We start from the raw sequence: 23,283 nt of genomic DNA on the forward strand, positions 1-23,283 counted from the left end.
AGAATGCTTATCTCAAAGGACCATTTGCAGATTGAGCTAATCATCATTAAGCTCTTGGAATAATGCCTAGCATATAACACAACAGCTCTGATGTCACATGTGTTCTCTGATAACAAAAGATTAAAAGTATTTGCATGTCATTGGTGAATGAGGGTATACAAAAACCATTCTCATGAAAATAATGTCACTTGTAATCCCATTCTCAAATATTTCACTATTTTCCTCCCTTTAAATTTTACTATGTGTTAGTTTTAATGATCTGTGTTTTGCATTGACTCTTTATAATTGTCCTCATCCTATTTATGTAAGGGGTTTTCCTATTAAATTTTCAACTAAGATTTTAATGAAACATTCTCCGTGTACTCCATTTGAAGGGTGAAAGCCAGATGACAATTTCACAGACAGCATGCCCATGGAGCAGTAGTGGGAGGCATTAAGTCCTAAGACAGGTTCCATGTTTGAGTTTCAGCTCCTCACTTAGCAGCAGTGTTACCTTGAACAAATTATTTTAACCCTCTCCCTCATTATCCTCATTTTCAAAATGAAGAAATAGATAGTATTTATCTCCGAGGGTCATTTATAGAGTGACTAACTAAACCCCTTAGAATAATGCCTAACATATATATGTAGTACTTGATAAATATTTTTTAAAGTGATACCTGACACCATTCTACCTCTAAAGTTCATAACAGAGGGTACAGTTTGGGCTTAGAGACCACTGGCAGGGAAGCAGATATACTGTTCCGGTTGCTAGATCTCAGCCAGAACCAACCTCTCTTGCTGAGAAACATAAAAAGAATGTAGAATATGACTCAAATGTCTAGAAAAAGAATATCAATAGATGCTAAAGGAATCATATGTTTAATACATGAGCATGATGAAGTATAGGAGGAACAATGCCCGTCTGCTTACATTTATTTGGATGTGCATCTGCCCATGAGTTTAGAGATCTAACTTGTTGCTTTGTAGGCAGTAGAGGCTCAATTTTCATCTCTTCATCAGGTTGGACTTGCCATTTGGAAAAGAGGACAGATACCTCGAAAAAGTCTGGACTAAAGCTTCTTTTAGTAACTTCCACACAATTTATGGAATGATAGAATATCCAGGTAGGATGCTGACAACCCTGGAGGCCACAGCATTCTCCAAGAGGTCACTGGGTGGTTCTAATGCAAATCAGGCCAGACAATCATTGGTTTAGATCAAATACCTCTGTTTTAGACAAGAATGCTGAAACTGTGAGATGGAAAGAGACATCTACTGACTCACACAAAGTTAGAGATGGAGTTGGACTTCAAACCCTCATCAACCTTCTCTCCATCACAGCACTCTGCCCCTTAGATGAATTTAATTTCTCTGTGTTATTTTTTTCCTAACAAGAGTCGCCATGTAAATGGCCATCCCTCTAAATGTGTAGGCGCTATAGTTGAAGTTTAGGTATATCTGGGGGAAAGGGTATATTTGCATAGAATGTGTAGAGACATTTCCTTTGAATCACCATTCCTGAATCAATGCAGCATGATATACACAACATTTACACTCTACATGGTATTTTAAGCAATGTAGATGTAATTTTAGGTATATTAAAGGAAGTACATAGGTTGATGAGAATAATTTTCCTTGTATGTAAGAGACTTGAACATGCTGGGAAGGGAGGCAAAGTGGGATTCATGGGAAATCTAGGAATAATCCCTGGGGATGCCTAGAATTTGCTTACTAAGCATGGCTATTGAAGTTGGAGTGGAAACCATAATAACTCTGGTGAATCGTGGCCTGAATCACACTTCTTGAAAAGTCATTGTTACCTCTACTCTCCTCAATAACCACGAATGAAGTCTCTGTATGAAAAGGGTTGTCAGACATTGCCAGGGAGGGGCTAACTGGCAGAACCCAAGAAGTCTTTCTGGGGCAGCAGCACTGTGATACCTCTTCTGTGGCCCAGAAGTTCAGCCTTGCTCAAACCTGACTTATCACTGTATCTAACTCACAGACACTGACAACATCGATGAGATTCAAATATGGGCGTGACATGTAAATCTTCTTCCTATAGGAAAGCTCCTAGAAGATGTGGAAGTGCAATCTGGACATCTGAGCATGAGGTTGCAAGAAGACCTCAGACTTTGATGGTGAACAAAACTGGACAGCCCCATCACATCATATGAACACTTCCATCCCTGGGTAGATCCAGAGGGTCGTCCTTGAAACCCTGTCCTCTGGCTTCCCTTTCTCTGTTCCTTTCTGCCAGTCCTGCCCTGGAACCTGATCCTAGGGAACAGGGGCTTGGCGTAGCTTTATTCTCACCCTCCACATGTTGATCCAGGACTTAACACTTAAAGATCACACACACACACACACACACACACACACACACACACACACTTTTTGGACAGGGTTTCTCTGTGCAGCTACAGTAGTTCTGGAACTCACTCTGTAGACCAGACAAGCCTTGAACTCAAAGAGATCCACCTGACTCTGACTTCCAAATTCTGGGATTAAAGGCGTGGGCCACCACAGCCTGGCTTGTTTGTGCTATTTTCAGTACTCATGATTCCCTTGGTGTAATCTCTGGTAGCCAGTGATACCCACCCCCATTCCTTAAACTTGGGAATGTTTTACCTTATAGAACAAAACAGACTTGGCATGTTTGACTAACGTTAAGGGTCTTGAGATGGGAAAACCTTCTTGGATTATAGAAGTGGGACTAATGTCAACATGAGGGTTCCTCTAAGAAGCAGGCAAAAGGATAAGAGTCAGGGAAAGAGGATATGACCAGGGAAGCTTGTGTTGGCATGAGGCATTTTAAAAATGGAGGAACGGTCCATAGGCCCAAGAGTGTGGATTACCTCCGGAAGCTAGACTCCACATACAGCTTTCCTCTTCCTACAACTAAAGGGTGTGCTGGGGGGAAGCTTCTAGAAGTTCTACTGTGAATCTGCAAACTCCGTGTTCTTCCTTCTTAGACACTGCTATCTCCAATAATAAAATACTTAAGACATAGACAAAAGCAGGAACACTCGAAGCTGCTCATGGCTGCTTGGAGACAAGGTGTAGGCATGAGTGCTTTCTGAGAAAACCCTATTTCTGGGACTGAACCACTCCGGCTCAGACCGGCAATGTGTACCTGGTCCTTGATCTTTCAGATGCTCATAGTCAGCTGTGATGATATCTCCATCATGAGGAACATTTCCACAGCTGGAGCCTGAGGCAGGAATGCTCCAGGATCCTCTAGAATGAGTAACTGGAGAAAGGAGGATCCCTCCTCTTGGAGAATAAATAAATATATTGGGTAGGCACTGGGAAAGAGTAAAAATAGCCAGTGAGGCTCCCAGGAGCTCATGCACTGAGGCATCTTGTTTTTCCAGCTGGGGATGAAGTGGCATGCTCAGGTGCAGTGGGGAGGGGCCAGCTGCACAGGGCCAAGCTCTCCAAGGCAGCTGCGAAGGCTCTACTGTCCAGCAGGAGCTCAGATGACTCTCACAATTGCACAAAGTTGTGTGTCCTTATCTGCCACTGCTAGAGGAACTCTTCTAGCAAAGATATTTTTAAATATATATATAATTGTCTCAACTCACACTGAGAACCCACAGAAATCCAGGACTTCGGTAGACAGTGAAGAGGCAGGATGGTACTCTCGATCCACCATCGTGCACTAGGAATCCTAACAGTCAACATCCCAACGGAGAGTTCCCATAGAACTGTAATAGGAGTAGACTGGGTAGGGAACAAAACCCAGGCAAAGTGAATTAGACAAGTGGTATATACAGTGAGTTATAATATGTATGTAAGTAGTACACTGGCTATATTTATTTTAGGCTTTAGATGTTAGTATAGTATATAAATATATTTGTACTTTATGGAGCTACATCAACATGCCAACAGCAATTATTTCTGAGTGGAAAATGACAAACATACATTTATTTATGTATTTATGTATTTATTTTTCTGTACATGTATTTTCTAATCTTCCTTTATTTGTTTGGTTAGTTGATTTGTTAGTAGTTTTCTTCACTTAATATTTAGGTTACCGTAGAGATGCTATACAGACCAAAAAAGTTAGAAAAGTTCCCACCATTTTGGATTCTACTTCATTTTTGAGTTTCTTTTAGCACCAGACAACATGCTTGTCACTGGAAATACAAGGATGAAGTTGTTACCCACCATCATGTCTCTGAGGCTCAGACCCCTCTCCCTGCCTATCTGACCTCTAGTGTGTTGCCCTTCTGTTGAGTACCCAGAATACAGAGCTAAACTACAGCCACGCTCTGAGAACACCTGCGGAGGGCAACCATGCTGCTGGAAGAAAGCCTTGAGGGTGAGGTGGGAGGACCAAGAAAAGCAGGGTTGGTACCACTGTCAGGATAACTTACATAGCCTGGCCCTGAGCTCCAAATGGGGACTAAGAATACTGGTTTCAACTCTTCGTATGTCAAGTTGTGGCCAGATAATACCAGGGACTTATTATTGATTTAATTAAAGTGTTGGCTCCAGTAGTGAGAAAAGTTAGCTCTAGACCTCAAACCACGCAAAATCACCTTCCCCTTGGAGACCTCAAAGCTCAATTGACTATGCTCACACTCCAAAAGTTAAAGGTATTTAATTTGATGTTGTACATCTGAAGCCTAGGTCCAGAGCACAATGCAGACTCAGTAAAGGGGAGGAAGAGAAAGAGGGAAGAAAGAAAGGAAGAGAAGAAGAAGGCTAGAAAAAAAGAAACAGATACAATATGAGGGACAACTAGCTTTTCCATTGTGTTCTGTTCTATTTCAGGTAATGGAGAGTGTTGATTTCAAACAGTGAACCGAAGTGACTTTTGCTTGGCACAGAAAAATACCCATAGATTCTAGCACCGGGACTTATAATTGCAGTTGAAGCTGATCTTTCTTCACCTCTTCTCCTTGACGTTGGATGTTACACGCCCACCATGCTCACTCCAGCTCAAGGCTAAACCTGTCCTGCCATGCCAAGACTTCCGTGGCCTGATCAGCCATGCTTCTGCCTCTGGAACACAAGCAGAGTGTGTCTGAGTCATGTTTCAGGCATCTGGACAATTTCACAGATGCCTGAAGGCTCCGTGTTAATGATGAAATGACCAAGAATTTCCTGCTGCCTTTGTGGCAATCCTTTCCATCAAAATCCAACAGAATTATCTTAGAACTGACTCTGTTCTAGGTTTGCACACACACACACACACACACACACATACACACACACACTCACTCACTCACTCACTCACTCACTCACTCATGCAAGCACTTGCCTCAGTATTCACAAATCCTCTTGCTCCCTTTAACGTCTTCCTGTGGCATCCCCTTGCTACCATGTGACTATCTACTCTCTCCTCCCAGATTCCCCATCCTTTACCCTACCCTCTCATGACATCAACCCTCCCACTGACTCAGCTGGGTTGAGTGGGCATGCTTCCTCAATTCTAATATGGTCAATATGGTAGGCAGTTAAAAGAATGACATTAGAAAAGGCATGCTATGGTTAGAGCAAACTGCTCACAGCAATCGTTGTGTACAATACTACCAGTGACACACTGAAAGTTGCCTCAACTCTGTCAATAAATGATCCCAACACGGGTCAGGAGCCATCTTGCCTTCTCCTTGCTCACCACCCTCACATCAATGATACACATGGATTTCTTCCTTCCAGCCCCATTCCCTCTTTTCTACAGATTCTTCCCATCTTTCTAGAAGATGAAGAGTCTGAGCTACTTAGAACTTTAATGACTTCCATGCTATTCCCAAAGGAAAATAAAAATCAAATTCCCCCAAAAGTACCCAGCTTCTTAATAATTTAACATCTTCTAAGAATCATCTACCTTTATGCTTCCTGTACCATCTAAATTCTGTGGCATGACCATCCCTGAAAGTGCCCAGATGTACCTGCCCCTTAGGAATAGCCTTGCTTTCTTAATGTGATTTTCAGGTTCCTACCAAGGACTGTGTCTAGGAAACCTGTGCAGACAGACCCCAGCTACTCCTGCTACACAGTAAGCCTTAGAGAAATGACTGTCATGCTCTGTGCTTGCCAGCTTTTCTTGATGAATTCAAAGTCTGCCTGGCTCAGGGTGGTAGGGTTGCTACTTCCACATGGCTCAGGACATCATTAAAACTCCAAGGAGACCTTCTGAAAGTCTGACCCCAGCTTCCCTAAGAACAGATGCCTCAGCTTATTCATCACAGTATCCTCAAGGCCAGACACTGCTCATAGCATTCAGCAAATAGTTCTTGGATGAAGAAAGAACCAGTGGAAGAATGAGAGCTTGCAGTCATTGTCACAGAGGGAGGAGGGCCCATGGGGCCAGTGTGGCTGTGGCACAGCAGGTTCTGACCTTGACTCAGTCTGATTCAATCGGAAATTGTGACTGAAGTCACTTCTCCTCAGCATGTTGCCTTGGTCACCCAGGGATGCTTGGCAAACACTGGGTGTTTGAATTCCTAGGTAAATTAGGTGATGTCAGGCCCTGCTTGAGCTATTCTTAGATTTCTCAGATCACCTGGAGTCTATCAGGTATCCAGGATACCTCTTCTTATCCAGAGATTGTTGTAAGAAGTCAGGACAAGTGTTCTAGCCATAACATGTCTTTTCCACTGGTACTATCTTAAGTGACTACATCGATGACCACATCAGGGTTGAAGGAGTCTAATTGTGAGTAAATAGACTCCTTTGAGTCCATTCAACCCACTGAGTGCAAAGAAGACTTGGGGAAGTCTTATGGAAAGATTAAAACCTGATTGATTTCTGTCTGCTGAATCCTCTCCCCCATCCCATCACACACACACACACACACACACACACACACACACACACACACACACACACTTGAGACAGCTGCCTTAAGTGAAGAGAACCACTTTGATGGTTTAATCACTACTACTATTCTGAGGAGGTTATTCTGTGAAATCCCTTTGGATGAGCTTTCTGGTTGTCTGTCAGTTCCTAACATACACTGAAACGTCCTAGTGATCACAGTCTTCTGTTACAGACAGAGCTTAGACCCTGGACCAAACTTCAGGTGCCAAATAGGTCTGACAGTTTTAGATTTATGATGTATTTGTAAATCCCAGGAGATACTTAGAACATAGTAGAAGTTGAGTAAATACTTGCAGTAAGAAGGAAGTGGGACAGAATGAAAGAAAGGAGAAAGGAAGTTAAGTTGGCTACTGTACTTGAACTAGCTGAGATCAAGTTGGCTAGAGAGAAGTATCCGCCTGACTGGACACTCTGCAGCCTGTGCTTGATGCATAAGCTAACTTCTCAGACCTCTGCTACCTCATACCAACCTTGGGACTCTTGGACACGAAAGTTCATTTACTTAAGCAGAAAGTCTGTTGAGTCAGAAAATGTCTTTCTGTAGGCACCCTTTGTGGTACATAACGAGTGCCCTAAAACCTTGTGTTGCATGTCTTCCAGATCTGTCCCTTCTTTGGTCTTCTTTCCATGAACATCTCTTCCTACATTCACCCCTGGGACTACAGATGGACTTTGTCTCCAAGGTACCAGATTCAAAAGTACTTTGTGCCTCAATTACCAAGGTGTTGTTTCTCATTGGGAACCAGGATGCAGGAAACTGAATGGATTCTGTCAGGAGAGTAAAACATGAGGACCAGTTTGGAGCTACTCATCTTTAAGGTTAAAACAGTTTAAGAGAGTAAATGCAGTTAAATAAAATTAAATAGGAAAGAGAGAAACCTACCCTTGAGTCTCAGCTCTACCCTGTCAACATTACAACATTGAACATCGTTCCTTCCTCCTTTGAACCTCAATTTTTATCAACAAAATGAATGTTTATCATATGCTATCTAATCAAATGACTTCACATATAGCAATGTACTTGGTGAACCATAAAGTACTATGAAAATATAAGCTAATGATAATGACAGAAACACAACCAACAAGTAATGATGTGATAATCAACTTGTGAATGGTATTGTCCCTCACATAATCTGAAGCTTTATGTGACATCCTTGGTTCTAGAGGCCAGAGAGTAGCAAATCATCTACTAGAGGGGACTGACATGTAAGACATGAGCATCAATACTTCTGGACTTTGCTGATCTAGAAGACAGTACTAAGCACAAACAGTCCTGGCCATAAAATAGCAATAATATATCTGACAGCTAATTTTTGTGACCCAGCCTTCATAGATTCCTCTGGTGCCTGGAGAATGAGTACTTTGGTCTCCCTCGCTGGTTATGCAGGCCTCCAGGAACCAGACTGTCAGGTGAGACAATAAGCTGGACTTAGGAAGTCACTCTGCCTCCCATGACCAGTGTAACCTCATAACGACAAGGAAGAAGATGATGAGATGAATTCTACAAACCCACCACACTGAGTGGATGTGGTAGAACTGTCTCTAAGGTCTCCCTCAGGTTCACTCTTTGGGAACCAATGGTCCATAGAACTGTGGCTAAGATCCAAACACTAGCAATACCTCTTCTACCAAGTTACATCACATACAAATGGCACCTGAAGCTGCTGTTGGCAGGCTCATGGGCTGATTGGTTATCTTTCAGTCTTCAAGAACAAAGGAAGTAAGTGGATGCTCACAGTCATCTATAGGATGGAACACAGGGCCCCCAATGGAGGAGCTAGAGAAAGTACCCAAGGAGTTGAAGGGGTCTGCAACCCTATAGGTGGAACAACAATATGAACTAACCAGCACCCCCAGAGCTCTTGTCTCTAGCTGCATATGTAGCAGAAGATGGCCTAATTGGTCATCATTGGGAAGAGAGGCCCCTTGGTCTTGAAAACTTTATATGCCCCAGTACAGGGGAATGCCAGGGCCAAGAAGTGGGAGTGGGTGGGTAGGGGAGCAGAGCAGGGGGGGTATAGGAAACTTTCAGGATAGCATTTGAAATGTAAATAAAGAAAATATCATATATATATATATATATATATATATATATATATATATATGAACAAAGGAAGTAGCATCAGACTGCCAGGCATTGTATGAATCTGAAAGGCATGCATGGGAAGAACATACAACCCCTGTCCTTAGGTGAAGGTCTTGGGTAAAGATAGGGCTTGAGTGGATGGAAGCCTAAGCACACACTTATGAGACAATATGCTAGGTGCTGTTGAAACTCCCAAGATACCTCAGTGGTGGGAATAACAGAAAATACTCTGTTCTCCTTTCAGAGTCCCATAGTTCTTTGCCAGGGAACAAATGCCTTTCTACCAGCAGCCTGTCTATACCTCCGACTCTCTGAGCTTGGAGCTAGATTCTCAATGCTGGCATCAGATATTCAGGTTACCTTGAGCACATTATTTAGCTTCTAGGACTCTTGGTTTCTTACCCATAAAATTGTGCCTCATTTTCTCACTAATAAAACAAAACAATTTTCTCTGAAAACAACAATTGTGTGCCAGGCTGGGGGACACAGTTGAAGGGCACAGTAGCAACTACAGAGATGTCTGCTGCTCTTCATAACTGAAGGTTCACCGGGACAAATATTGAACAAGGACATAGCACGGGTTCAAAGTCTATGGAGCTGTAGAACTGCAGGGAGGTGGGCCAGCCATGATCCCTCCTGGGGCCCTATGGGCATTCAGCTGGAAGATGAATGGGAAAGTGCTCCTTGAACCTCAAAGCACTATATAAATAGCATTTGCCCATCTATCCTGTGTCTGTTGCCTCTCCCACATAAAACTAAAGTCAGATTATGAGCAAGATCAACAGGAAAACAAGCAACCACTCAGACATCATCATGCAACAGGTACTTCTTCACAGTCTCACCCAAAGTAAATATTATGTTACCATACCAGGATAGGGATGTTTGGAGACTAACTACTAAGCCCCGGGCCACATAAGCTCGGGGATCAGACACAAAGGTCAAACAGGTGCCTTTCTGCTACTGCCCAGTAAACACAGCATTGAACTCTGTTGGTGTTGTTGTATTCACACCCACTCTGTTCCTCAGCTTCTGGGTGAGCTAAACAGATACACTCACTCACAAGATGCTAAGATAAAAATGAGTTCCCACCAGGAAAAAATAGCTAGTAAGGTGGGCAGTGGTCCTGTGCCAGAAAGCCCCATCTCCACCTGCTCTGATGTTTGCCCTTATTTCAAAGGCTGTATCTTTGTGGGAGACAAGCATAGTCATGCTATGAGCTGAATTCAGCTCAGCTTTCCACCACAGCTAACACTGAGTAGACAGACACAGAAATCAAGGTCCAGAGAGGAGGAGCTTCCCATCTATGGAACAAACTGAAGAGTGCACAGGGCCTGTTTCTGAGCCTGCTTCCATTACTGCACTGTGGAGTGGTTCCACAGTGCCAAATTATACTGGCTGATGTCTGTGCTTCTCATGTTCCCTCAGGCTTTCTCTGCACTTGCAGAATCTACTGTTTCTCTCTGAATCATTTGAGGCTTGCACCTAAGCATTCTACTTCCCAATAAAGCAAAGATTTTGGGGATTTGGGGTTAGGTACCAGAAGGAGTAATACCAAGTAATACCAGGACAGGCGGAGTAGCCCTCTCTAGTGATGTAGTGGCCACCAAAGTAGATGGAGGAGTCTTGTACAGTGACTCAGTACTTGCTTTTTATGATGAGGATTCAGAATAGTTCATTGGGTCTACTTAAAAAAGAAAGTTAAGGTGTCAGGTAGGCAAGATATTCTGGAGGTGGAATCAGAAGAGAAACCACTGAAATGCTATGGAATTAGCCTCCTCCTGCTTTAGGATTGAGACACCTGCCCAGTCACTCCTTAAAATAACTAAGAGTAGGTGGCTTAGGTCCTGGGCTTATACTTGAAACCCTTGTTCCTAATCTTAATTTCTTGTCTTTGAAATGACAAGTCAATAATCCAGTAACTATTTATTAAACTGATAGTGTCTTCCGAGCTTAAAGCCTGAATTAGAACGAGGGGGAAAACACTAAAAGAATGAACTTGAGCGTGGACAAGCTGTCACCTTTGCTGCATATGAACAGACAACCTACAGTGGAAACAAAGACATACAAAGGGAGCTGTGGAACTGAGAGCCAGTGGGTTGGATTTGAGTCTCATCCCAACCTGGAGTGAGATATTTAATTTCTCTAAACCTAGGGTTTATAGAATGAAATGATTAGTCAGGTAACATGATTGTTAGTAGGTAAATAGATAATGGACAGATTAGATAGAATATGAAGTATTTTATAGGGATATATTTCACCTTTTGTGTGTGTGTATATATATGCATGTACTTATATAAAGTATAATACAATAAAAATTCTATGAACTATATTAAGCAAAAACACTTTAAATAGCATCTTGCATACAGTAATCATCATATAAATGTTCACCGTTTTCAAGATGATACATAGAAGGCAGTCTGCAATTTCGGTAGAAGAAAGCACAGGGAATTCTGATTCCTTGGAGAAGGAGTTTTGCACTGGCCAGCAACAGCTTCCTATCCTGATGTGCATCTTTCTCACCTAGATGCAGTGCTATTTTTGACTCATGCTTTTGACTCTGTCTCCCCCTAGTGCTCTGTGTATGCAAAGCAAGCCAGGTACTCATGTCTACAGGTCCATATAGAAAGACATGTTAAAATCCGGATTCTGAGAATTTACCACCGATTCCTGGAGACTTGTAAGGCTGTGTGGTACGGCTGAGAAATAAGAAGGAGAGATAAAAAGAAGCAGAGTGGGAAGAAAGGTTGGGTAGGGATCCCTTTGGAACAGTGAGAAGCTTTTTTGCAAAGACAGTTATAAACCAATCAGCTTAAATAACAGAGATTATGAGATGCTTTCTTACCATTCTGTAGTCTGTAGCACCAGAAAATCAATAGGCCTGATACCTTCCTAGTCTTCTATCCTTTGATTGTAGATGTCCATCTTCTCCCTACATCTTTGCAGATCTTTCATCTGTGTCTCTATCCCAAACCTCTTAAGCCTAGTCATTGGGTTGCAGCATACCCTGCTAACTTCATTTAAACTTAATTACCTTTAGTGATCTTGTATTTAGATACAGACACATTCTACAGCATTGAAATTTATATTTTAACATGCACATTTTAGGAGGACACAATTCCTCCTATAATAATAGATAAGAGGCATAGTCCACACAGGGAAACAAAACTAATCATTCCCACAGAGACCTTGGAAAGGACAGAGATGAAAATGGGCACAAGTAGATTAATGCTTGCAACCATGCTTAGCCCATGAAAGGTTCGGGTGGATAGAAATTATCTCAAGATCTCAAGGGAGCAGTAAGGGAGGATAGCTCTGAAGCTCCAGCATTGGGAGAACTAGGAAGGTAGTCACATCTCATTTCCTCTCCACAGTACAGGAGATGTTGTTTCTCTGATTCCCTCTACAGCAGACGTTCTCAGCGTGTGGGTCATGACCCGTCTGGTGTTTGAACAAGCCTTCCACAGGGGTGGCTTATCATATATGCTACATATAAAATATATACATTATGATTAATAACAGTAGCAAAATTACAGTTATGAACTAACGACAAAAATAATTTTATGGTGGAAGGTGACCACAACACGAGGAACCCGAGTAAAGGGTTTCAGCATTAGGAAGGTGAGAACCACTGGTCTACAGCTTCCTGGTAGCCTTGAAAAATAATAACTGATTTCCATATGAAAGACTAGTAACAGCGAAGGAACAGAACAGAGATGAATGATACTGACTTTCCTCTCTAGAACATTAGCTTTGCTTGACTTGACTGGCAGCTCTTCAGAAGCCCCCATTAGTGAGGCTGCCTTTAGCTAAGCTGATTCAGAGTTCATCCAATGGGAAAGTTTCCTTTCTAAGGAATTGGGGACAACCTTCAGCATCATTATAGGAAGTAGGTTAACTCCAGGCTGCGTAGCACAGTAGGGCACAGCTGTAGCAAACAGATGACTAATAGTAAAGTTAAAATAACAGACTAGCTCAGCAAAGCCCCAGAAGACTCTAAGCTGTTAAATCTGGCTTACTTCTAAGCTCTTTCCAAACAGGTGTGTATATTATCCTCAGCTACATGGTAAGTTTATGGCTGGCCTAGGCTACCTGAAGTCCTGTCTAAACAAATAACAAAGCCCAATAATTTATGCGTGCAGTGACTGCTCTGTAGCTCTGTCATCATGCATTGTTTTTAAAAATATGTATTTCTTTACACATACTAATTGAGATACATAAGACAGAGATGTTATTTCATTATTCCTAATAATAGAGAAACACTGAACTGTTAATAAAGCATAAAAATGCTCTTTTTAGTTAATTTTCACCTGGTTTCATTCATAAGACTATGATTAATTTCTTTGTGATGTTGCTATTGTGAGTTGATGCATTCAGCAGTCAAGTCATGACCAGGTTTTTAAAAGTACTTTCTTGATTGTCCTTCACAGAAGACAAATACTGTATGCCACAGGCATCTACTGCTACACATGCTGTGATTCTACATTCTCAATTACAGACATGTAGTATTTAAGTCTATCTTCTCTTTAAAAGAATCCAAACATTATGTCAAATGTGCTACACTGCTTACTTCAAATAACCACACTGGAGTCCAACTGTAGACATATTTATTAGAATCTTCAATAAAGCAGATTTATTGTGGCTTTATTTATCTGAAAGAATCATTATCTAGGATTTAAAATATTAAAAACCGGGCTGATGAGATGGCTCAGTGGTTCAGAGCACTGACTGCTCTTCCAAAGATCATGAGTTCAATTCCTAGCGACAACATGGTGGCTCACAACCATTTGCAATGTGATCTGATGCCCTATTTTTGTGTGTCTGAAATAACTATGGTGTAATCATGTACATAAAATAAATAAATAAATCATAAAAAATTTAAAACTGAGTAAAGGCTAATTTCTAAGCAAGGTGTCTCCTTGTAATAATTGTTCAAGTTTCTTTTTCTTCTCTTCATGTGCATTTTAAAGTAATACTGCATAAGAAAAACCTCTGATTGTCGATGGAATTGCATATAATCACCAGGTTGGCCAAATAACTTTGTTAAAAATTCGGTTTTTATGCAAGCACAAAATCACAATAATTTTATTTTAAGTAGGTAAAAATTATCTGTAAATAAATTTATGAACAAAATTTAGACAGAACCCTAAAACATGGTCCCTGTATCATAATTTAATATGAAGCAAAATTCATTCTTGATGGTTCTGAACTGTGGTAATTTTGCCACAACTGACAAAAGCTTTTAAAAAATGTATTAATGAAACAATGTGTTTAGTCTCAAATTTCAATATTTTAATAGTAATTTTTATTTATTTTTTTGAAAACTTCGTATATTTATCAGTACATTTTTCATCAAACCCATCCATCATTACCTCTCTCCACTTCCTCTCAGGTACCTCATCTCCACCCTGTAGCCTTTCTAACTTCATGTCTTCCTTTTTGGTTATTGTTATTGCTAATATCCCCTGAATCCGGTTAGTGCTGTTCTTACATGAATGGATGTGGAGCCATTCATTGGAGCATGAACAACTAGTGGCCATGTCCCCAAAAAAGGGAGACTCTCCCTCCCTCAGCAGTCATCAGCTTCCAATAGCTCCTCAGACAAGGATTGGGCCTTGGGACCCCTTCCCCTCCCCAACTCATTTTGTATTATAAATGTCTTGATCTTGGCTTGATCTTGGGTATGTCATACGCAAGTAACTGCAGCCGTTGTGAGTTAATATGTTCAGCAGTCAAGTCATGACCAGAAGTCTGCACTTGACAGCTCTGCTCCTCACCCATCAGCTTTTATAGTTTTCCACCTACTCTTTCCCCACAAAGTTCAACATCCTTGAATGCAGGGCCAGGGGATGTTTAACACTAGTGATTCATCTACAGCTCCATCTCATAGTTACTCATATCTGGCAATTTAACCAGATTTGAGTCTCTGTAGATATGAATCTCTCTGCATTAACAGCTACCCGCTGCCCAAACAAGTTTCTCTGACCAGTGTAAAAAGCAACATATATGTACAGATATAAACAGAAATATTTAGAAGGCTGTTAGACTGCACGACTATTTGACATAATGACAACAGCAGGTTCCTATGATCTCCTCAGTCGTGAGCTTTTGACCAGGGTTGCAGTACCTGGCATGAAATCCCTCCTGTGGAGCAGTGAGAAAGTAGTTGGTTATCCCCATGAGCCTTCATGTCGCTACTCATAGCACATCCATCTTTCTAGGCAGGCTGGTGTTACGGTATGCAGGGTCCAGTGCTGGATGAAATCCTTGATGCAGTTTCTCTTCCAGCAGTCTAAATAGCAGCTTCTGATACATACAAGGGGGCCAGCAGGGGAAGAATTTCCAGGTCAGTTGAAGTTGTTTCCTTTATTTTTGCATCTAAAGTGAGTAGTGTCTTTAGCAACAAAGTTTCACCATCGAGTTGCAACAGAAAACTTGTAATTTTGGGGGGTGTCTTGGGGTCTTTCTGAACAATAGATTGATTGTATGAAGGTATTACATTTCTGGTACTGAAAGTTTCATTTTGTAACCTCTATGTCTTCTGGAAGCAACATTGTCCACTCATGAAAGGCACTTCTGCTCAAACTCCTTCATAATTTTGTGTGTGTGTGTGTGTGTGTGTGTGTGTGTGTGTGTGTGTGTGTTATAAAATGATGTGACTTGAGATTAAAAAGGAAAATAATTAGTTTGTGATTTCAGATACTTTTTTCAAGCTGTTGACCAACGGTATTTTTTCTTCCAAGTCTCTTGACAGTGGATGAGGTATCATGGGCCATTGGTAGAAGGGTTATAAGATAGCTAAAAGAAATGTCAGGACATGGAGCATAGGAAATATGCACCATAGCAGTGCTCTGTCTACACAGGTAGTTTGTTTTAAAGAAATTACATATCATCATCCAGTTTTTTATACATAATTATTTGTCTAGCCCGCACCCTATCACACTATCCACATTCTTATTTAAACTCTTAACCTGGAGTATTCTTTTTTTGTTTTTTCCAGAGCTGAGGACCGAACCCAGGGCCTTGTGCTTGCTAGGCAAGTGCTCTACCTCTGAGCTAAACCCCCAACCCTACCTGGAGTATTCTTTACCCTATATTTTCATGTCACCTGTGTCTTTGCTTTGTTTTATATGTTTAACTTGGCATACATGTGGAAGCCAGGTGATTAGAAATGAACCATTGGTGTCAGGTTCATTAAAGGATAGAGGATAGTAAAATATAGGTAAAGGGGAAATAGAGAATATAGGAGGCAGAAAGACTCAAATATGGAGGGAGTGAAGAAAGGAAAATCGAGGGGTGGGTGAAGACTTATCCAAGATGAAGGGTTTGAGAAGATATATGAAAACATGATCTTTCAACCCAAGTAAAAAAATATATGATCAGTGTGGACAATGTATCATATTATATTTTGCTTTTCCTTGACAATTAGGAACTTCTGCTTAGTTATACGAATCAATAACCTATTATTTATGGCAAGAAATAGTCCACCAAAATGTGCTGCTCTAACATGGGAAAGATGCAATATTTTAGTGATTTTATCAACATGTTTTAATCCTGAAAAAAAAAAAACATTTAAACATCTTTGCTTCAAGGAACACTTTTAAGAAAATGAAAAGATAACTTTGAAATCACATGAAATAGTTGCATATCATTGCATATCATAATACATAACATAAAGCACAAACACAACTATGTGGCACTTCTAAAGAAGGATTACACTTCAACCATGAAAGACCAATTGACCCACTTAAAAAGAGAAAAGAATTTTTTATTATTATTATTTTCTTTATTTACATTTCAAATGCTATCCCAAAAGTTTCCTATACCCCCCCTCCGCACCCCTGCTCCCCTACCCACCCACTCCCACTACTTGGCCCAGGCCTTCCCTTGTGCTGGGTCATATAAAGTTTGCAAGACCAAGGGGCCTCTCTTCCCAGTGATGGCCAATTAGGCCATCTTCTGCTACATATGCAGCTAGAGACACGATCTCAGGGGGTACTGGTAAGTTCATATTGTTGTTCCACCTACAGGGTAGCAGCCCCCTTCCGCTCCTTGGGTACTTTCTCTAGCTCCTCCATTGGGGACCCTGTGTTCCATCCAATAGCTGGCTGTGAGCATCCACTTCAGTGTTTGCCAGGCTCTGGCATAGCCTCACAAGAGGCCGCTATATCAGGGTCCCTTCAGCAGAATCTTGCTGGCATGTGCATTAGTATCTAGGTTTGGTGGCTGATGATGGGATGGATTCCCGGATGGGGTAGTCTCTGGATAGTCCATCCTTTCATCTTAGCTCTAAATTTTGTCTCTGTACCTGTATCCTTTCATGAGTATTTTGTTCCTTACTCTAAGGAGGAATGAAGTATCCACACGATGGTCTTCCTTCTTGGTTTTCTTGTGTTTTGCATAATGTATCTTGGGTATTCTAAGTTTCTGGGCTAATATCCGCTTATCAGTGAGTGCATATCTAGTGACTTCTTTTGTGATTGGGTTACCTCACTAAGGATGATATCCTCCAGATACATCCATTTGCCCAAGAATTTCATAAATTCATTGTTTTTAATAGCTAAGTAGTACTCCATTGTGTAAATGTCACAAAGATGTTTGGTCACACACAAAGGTGAGCAGTAAATAGTTATTTCCAGGGCTTAGAGAGTTTGGCTGTGGGCCTCCAACTTTCCAACCTCTCCACAGTCATTGCAATTCCAATCAGCCAGTCAGTCTTGCAAAATGTTTAATGTAGTTGTGGCCTTTCTTTAGGGAACTTAAGTTAAGTCTTGGGTCTTGGAGGGCCTGGTTCTAAAACCTTTATTTTGCTAACTCAGATGAAGAAGAACCAATTTTGTTCATTATGCCTCTCTTTTATTTGGGTTTTACTATAGCATCTCAGGCAATACCAGGTCAGAGTATGTCAGCAGAATATGAAGAGACCCCACTGGTTTTAGGGAAATTTTTCAGGCAGCCAAATCAGTGGCCTGGCTACCTCTTGCCTCTTGTCATCTTTTTGATATCCTGAGCAGTGGAGGACAACAATTCATAGGGAAAGCAAAATAATGTCCTTCATGGGCCACCACCCTCCTTGGGTGGTAAGAGGCCCTCTTTCTCTATAGATCATCCTGTGATCGTGTATATCACAGTGACTGTCCATGTATATGATGGCATGTGGTTCTGGGTTCCCTCAGGATGTCCGGGCACTGCTGTACACCAGGCAGCAAAGGACAGAGCACAGCTATATTCCATGGTTGGCATCTTCCCTCAGGGTATTTAGCCACAGCTGCACATCCTGACCCTGCAGTGGATGTAAAGTAGAGGGGAGTTTCTCCAAGGATTGTAGCATTACAGCTCTCTTACATGATATTCAATGTAAGAGGTTGTGCACATACACTTTATTCAGGGTGAATCAAAGGTTATAGATATGAACCTTGGTGAGTGGGAAGGGTCTCTTCCTGGGTAAAGTTTCATTGGCTGAGGCTTAAGGTTCTGAGAATACCTCATTTGCATGGAGAGGCGTTCCTGAGAACCCCAGGTACTTGAAGAACAGGTTCTTATCTGGAGAGAGGAAGTTGAACCTATAATTTTGCCAAGGACTGTGTGACATTCCTTAAGTAGAAGAATAGGGGTTAGGCTCCCCAGATCAGGTGAAGAGGAAGCTCTGCTAAGAAAAGGGAGTCCTGGGCTGGAAAGATGGCTCAGTGGTTAAGAGCACTGACTACTCTTCCAAAGGTCCTGAGTTCAAATCCCAGCAACCACATGGTGGCTCACAACCATCTATAATGAGATCTGATGCCCTCTTCTGGGGGTATCTGAAGACGGCTACAGTGTACTTACATATAATAAATAAATAAATTAAAAAAAAAAAAAAAAAAGAAAGAAAGAAAAGAAAAGGGAGTCCTCCATTTTGCGCAGAGCCCAGGAAAAGCTGTCTAGACATGGCAGACTACAACCTTAATAGCAAGGTACAACAGTGGTAGGCTTTCCTTTTCCCCATCTGAGAGCCTGGGTCAGACCGAACAGCTTTACTCTCTGGACTGAGGTACCTTGACTTGGGTCCAAATTGCTTCAGTTAATTTATAGTAAATTACTGCTGCTCCCTCGTACCTGGTTCATCTTTCCTCTTATGATAGTTATGGATGAGCACCTGTGGGCTGTCATCAGACAAGAACGTAGCAGGACTAAACCAGACTTGAGGATGGTCCAGGAGTAAGGCATGGGTAAGTCCTGGAATGCCTTGAAGGAGGGCTTCAAAGATATGGGGTACTGTGAGGTAGAAGATTCTGACACAGAGTTAATTTGTTTGCTGCTGCTGCTGCTGCTGCTGCTGCTGCTGCTGCTGCTGCTGCTGCTGCTGCTGCTGCTACTGCTGCTGCTGTTTTAATTAGATTAACAGTAGCCAACATAGTTGTTAGACAGGTTTGCCTTCCTGTGACTACAGGGTCCAATTGTTTGGACAGGTATGTCACAGGGCATTTCCTTGCCCAAAAGTTTCCATTAGAACCTCTTTGTAATATATCTTGTTTCATGGACAAATGGATGAAAAGGCTTTGAGATATCTGGAATTTGCAGGGCTAGAGCCAAAGTCACAGCTGCTTTTAAAGCCTCAAGTGACTTTTGTTGAGTCTCTGTCAAAATTAGGGGCTCAGTGCTCCCTTTCTTTTGCTGATGTTTAGAAACCTTGATATTTCCACAAAGCTATTTCCAGAGGCAGCAATACCTAGCTGTACATTGGAACTCTCAAACCTGTCTGTCTTTGGAATCAGGATTGAAAGGATAGTAGCCATCTATTCTGAGACAGAATCCTTTTTCCTTTCCTCTGCTGATAGCCAAGATAGGAAGCTGTAGAGATGAATAGTTAATCTGCTTTGAGCTCACTCCCAGCAAGTTTTCGTACTTCTCAAAGTTCTAGCTAGAACAATTAGACAACAAAGGGAGATCAAAGGGATACAAATCTGAAAGGAAGAAATCAAGATATCACTATTGGCAGATGATATGATAGTATACATAAGCTACCCAAAAAAAAAAAAAAATTCTACCAGAGAACTCCAACACATGAAAAACAACTTCAGCAAAGTGGCAGAATATAAAATTAACTCCAACAAATCATTTCCTTTATACAAATGATAAACAATCTGAGAAAGAAATTAGGGAAATAACACCCTTCACAACAGCCACAAATAGTATAAAATATCTTGATGTAACTCTTATCAAGCAAGTGAAAGATCTGTAAAACAAGAACTTCAATCCTTGAAAAAAGGAATCAAAGAAGACCTCAGATGATGGAAAGATCTCCCTCCCATGCTCATGGATTGATAGGATTAACATAGTGAAAATGGCCACTTTACCAAAAGGAATCTACACATTCAATGCAATCCCCATCAAAATTCCAAGACAATTCTTCACAGACATGGAAAGAGCAATTCTCAACTTCATATGGAAAAACAAAAAATCCAGGATAGCAAAAGCAGTTCTAACAGTAATAGGGGAATCACCATCACTGACCTTAAGCTGTATTAAAGAGCAATAGTGATAAAAAAAAAAATTATTGATACAGAAACAGGCAGGAAATCAATGGAATAGAATTGAAGACCCAGAAATAAACCCATACACCTATGGTCATTTGATCTTTGACAAAGAAGCCAAAAATATACAGTGGGGAGGGAAAAAAGCATTTTCAACAAATGATGCTGGTTCAACTGGCAGTCTGCGTGTAAAAGAGTGCAAATTGATCCATTCTTATCTCTTTGTACAAAGATCCAGTCCAAGTAGATCAAGGCCTTCATATAAAACCTGATACACTGAATTTAATAGAAGAGAAAGTGGGAAAGATCCTTGAAAACATCGGCACACAGGAAAATTTCCTGAACAGAACACAATGGCTCAGGCTCTAAGATCAACAATTGACAAATAGGACCTCATGAAACTGAAAAGCTTCTGCAAGGCAAAGGACACTGTCAATAGGACAAAATGGCAATCTACAGATTCGGGAAAGATTTTTATCAGCCCTATATCTGATAGGGAGCTAAACCCAAAATATATAAAGAATTCAAGAAGTTAGACTCCAGAAAAACAATTAACCCAATTAAAAAATGGAGTGCAGAGCTAAACAAAGAATTCTCAACTGAGGAATCTCAAATGACCAGGAAGCACCTAAAGAAATGTTCAACATCCTTAGTCATCAGGAAAATGCAAATCAAAACAACCCTGACACCAATCAGAATGGCTAAGATCAAAAACTCAGGTGACAGCAGATGCTGACAGGATGTGGAGAAAGAGGAACACTCCTCCATTGCTGGTGGGACTGCAAGCTGATAAAACACTCTGGAAATCAATCTGGCTGTTCCTCAAATTGGAAATAATTCTACTTGAAGGCACAGCTCTATACCACTCCTGGGAATATACTCAAAATATGCCCCCACATATAACAAGGACACATGCTCCACTATGTTCATAGCAGCCTTATTTATAATAGCCAGAAGCTGGAAACAACCTAGATGCCCCTCAATGGAAGAACAGATATAGATAATGTGGTATATTTACACAATGGAATACAACTCAGCTATTAAAAATGACTTCACAAATTTTATCATCAAGTGGATGGAACTAGAAAATATCATTTTGAGAGAGGCAACCCAGACCCAAAACAACATACATGGTATGTACTCACTTATAAGTGGATATTAGCACAAAAGCTCAGAATCCCCACAATACAACTCACAGACCATGTAAAACTTAACAAGAAGGAAGGCTCTGTATATATTGGATATTAGCCCTCTATCAGATTTAGGATTGGTAAAGATCTATTCCCAGTGTTGGTTGTCTTTTTGTCTTATTGACGGTGTCCTTTGCCTTATAGAAGCTTTGCAATTTTATGGTGTCCTATTTGTTAATTCTTGATCTTACAGTACAAGCCATTGGTGTTCTGTTCAGAAATTTTTTCCCCTGTTCCTATATGTTTGAGGCTCTTCCCCACTTTCTCCTCTATAAGTTTCAGTGTCTCTGGTTCTCTGTGGAGGTCCTTGATCCACTTAGTCTTGAGCTTTGTACAAGGCAATAAGAATGGATCAATTCACATTCTTCTACATGCTAACTGCCAGTTGTTCCAGCACCATTTATTGAAAATGCTGTCTTTTTTCCACTGGATGGTTTTAGCTCCTTTATAGAAAATCAAGTGACCATAGGTATGTGGGTTCATTTCTGGGTCTTCAATTCTATTCCATTGATCTACCTGTCTGTCACTGAACCAGTACCATGCAGTTTTTATCACAATTGCTCTGTAGTACAGCTTGAGGTCAGGGATGGTGGTTCCACTGAATGGCTGAGAAGCACCTAAAAGAAATGTTCAACATCCTTAGTCATCAGGGAAATGCAAATCAAAACAACCCTGAGATCCCACCTCACACCAGTCAGAATGACTAGGATCAAAAACTCAGGTGAGAGCAGTTGCTGATGAGAATGTGGAGAAAGACGAACACTCTTCCATTGCTGGTGGAATTGCAAACTGGTACAACCACTCTGCAAATCAGTCTGGTGGTTCCTCAGAAAATTGGACATAGTACTATTGGAGGATCCAACAATACCACTCCTGGACATGAATGAATGGATCTGGAGATCCAGTCACAAAAGAACACACATGATATGCACTCACTGATAAGTGGATATTAGCCCAGAAACTCAGAATACTCAAGATACAATTCACAAAACACATGAAACTCAAGAAGAAAGAAGACCAAAGTGTGGATACTTCAGTCCTTCTTAGAAGGGGGAACAAAATACCCATGGAAGGAGTTACAGAGACAAAGTTCAGAGCAGCAACTGAAGGAATGGTCATCCAGAGACTGCCCCACATGGGGATCCATTCCATAAACAACCACAAAAACCAGACACTATTATGGATGCTGTACTGGCTAGTTTTGTGTCAACTTGACATAGCTGGAATTATCACAGAGAAAGGAGCTTCAGTTGGGAAAATGCCTCCATGAGATCCAGCTGTAAGGCATTTTCTCAATTATTGATCAAGGGGTGGGGGGGTTCCCTTGTGGGTGGTGCCATCTCTGGGCTGGTAGTCTTGGGTTCTATAAGAGAGCAGGCTGAGCAAGCCAGCGGAGGCAAGCCAGTAAAGAACATCCTCCATGGCCTCTGCATCAGCTCCTGCTTTCTGACCTGCTTGAGTTCCAATCCTGCATCCTTTGGTGATCAACAGCAATATGGAAATGTAAGCTGAATAAACCCTTTCCTCCCCAACTTGCTTCTTGGTCATGATGTTTGTGCAGGAATAGAAACCCTGACTAAGACAAATAAGAGCTTGCTGACAGGAACCTGATAAAGCTGTCTTCTATGAGGCTCTGCCAGTGCCTGACAAATAGAGAAGTGGATGCTCACAGCCATCCATTGGA

Source organism: Mus pahari, chromosome 4, assembly GCF_900095145.1.
Source record: "Mus pahari chromosome 4, PAHARI_EIJ_v1.1, whole genome shotgun sequence".
Taxonomy (NCBI): domain Eukaryota; kingdom Metazoa; phylum Chordata; class Mammalia; order Rodentia; family Muridae; genus Mus; species Mus pahari.